This window comes from Ursus americanus, chromosome 14, assembly GCF_024610735.1.
Source record: "Ursus americanus isolate L20-20 chromosome 14, mUrsAme1.1.p, whole genome shotgun sequence".
Classification (NCBI taxonomy): domain Eukaryota; kingdom Metazoa; phylum Chordata; class Mammalia; order Carnivora; family Ursidae; genus Ursus; species Ursus americanus.
Genome location: NC_142140.1, coordinates 47,748,043 through 47,749,755, shown reverse-complemented (window position 1 = coordinate 47,749,755; position 1,713 = coordinate 47,748,043). Strand labels below are relative to the sequence as shown.

The 1,713-nt window shown below is 41.6% G+C and overlaps 1 pseudogene; it reads right to left on the bottom strand.

Annotated features, from left to right (window-relative positions):
- Window positions 1–203: 203 nt before the first annotated feature.
- On the bottom strand, window positions 204–985 carry LOC123796225 (olfactory receptor-like protein OLF4; annotated as a pseudogene).
- Between the last annotated feature and the right edge of the window lie 728 nt (window positions 986–1,713).

The window sequence follows — 1,713 nt, the reverse complement described above, 5'->3', positions numbered from 1 at the left end:
AACAGACAGAGCAGAAGCTTAATACAATGCATTACATAACAGTATGAAGAAGTTGAATTCAAACAAATGGAAATTCCAGGAAATATACGGAATATATGGAGCAGGTTGTACTTCCACAGCCTGATCTAAGAATAGCAGTCCTGGCTCTCAGGCTGTGAGCCCTGCAGTAACGGGCATTCCTTCAGCCCCAGGATGAATGTGCTTTACATCACTGGAACCCCAATGAACACTTTCAGAGCCCTCTTTATGTCTCTGTTCCTCAGGCTGTAGATGAAGGGTTTCAGCATGGGCGTGACCACAGCATATATCACCGAGGCCACTGCACTTGCGTGGGAGCTCTGGGGAGCAGCAGAGCTAAGACACCCCTAGGTATTGTACAATAAAGATACCCCTAGGATTGTACAGTAAAATAAGGAGACAACGTAGAGTTGAAATGCACAGGTGAAATATGCTTTATACTTGCTCTGAGCTGAGGAAATTCCAAGTATGGAGGAAACTATCTTAGAATAAGAGTAAAGGATCCCAGCAAAAGGACCACTACCCAGCAGGACAGCTGCAAAATACATCACCACGTTATTAAGAAAGGTGTCAGAACAGGCAAGTTGGATCATCTGATGCAGTTCACAAAAAAACTGGAGGATTTGGAAATGTGTACAGAAGAAAGCTGCAACATCATTAAACTTTATACCAAGGAATTCAGGACACACACGATCCAGGACACCAAAACCAACAGTCCACAGAGGTGGGGGTTCATGATGACCGTGTGGTGCAGAGGGTGACAGATGGCCACGAAGCGGTCATAGGCCACCGTGGTCAGGAGAAAGACGTCCAACCTGGCAAAGAGTATGATAAAATAAATCTGAATAATGCAGCCTGCATAGGTTATGACTTTGCTCCGAGTCTGGATGTTCCACAGCATCTTGGGGATGGTGGTGGAGGTGAAACAGATGTCTGCAAAGGACAGGTTGTCAAGAAAGAAGTACATGGGGGTGTGGAGGTGGGAGTCTGAGCTGACAGCCAGGATGAGGAACAGATTTCCACACACAGTGATCAGGTACATAGAGAGGAAAAGCCTGAATATGAGGGTTCCTTCTGAAAATCTCAGAAGAAGAAAGTTTGAAATTTGGGTTTTATTGCTCAGTTCCATGTGGTGGAGATGACTTCTGGGAAAGAGGAAACAACATGAACATGATGTTCACACAAACTTGCATTACTCACAGATTTGAAATGCTGCTTCTTCGTCTTTGTAATCTAGAAATTCATTTTAATACATTGTGCATGCCTCTGGTCCCCTTCAGGGAATCCCATGTGCCATCATAGTGATGGCATTTTTGTTCCAATAATTTTTCCCAAAAGGCCATGTGTTCTATAATTTTAATTAAAAAATGCTTCCAAATTTCAGAAATATAAAGTGAGTGTTGGCCATGATTTAGGCATTGTCTAGGCAAGGAGTATAGGGTGCTAAAGAACTAGTCCCTAACATTCAATGATGGAGAAAGAATATATTAATAAATAAGGTAATTAAATAACATTTCAAATGGGGGCAGGTGGTATGAAGAAAAGAGGTCATCACAAATATGAAGTTTGCTAAAACTGAGATATCAAAAACTAATGATGGAACACCACATTAAAATCTAATGAGGTACTGTAGGGTGACTAACATAACATAATAATAAAAAAACTGAGGTACTATATAATAGTGCATCATAACAT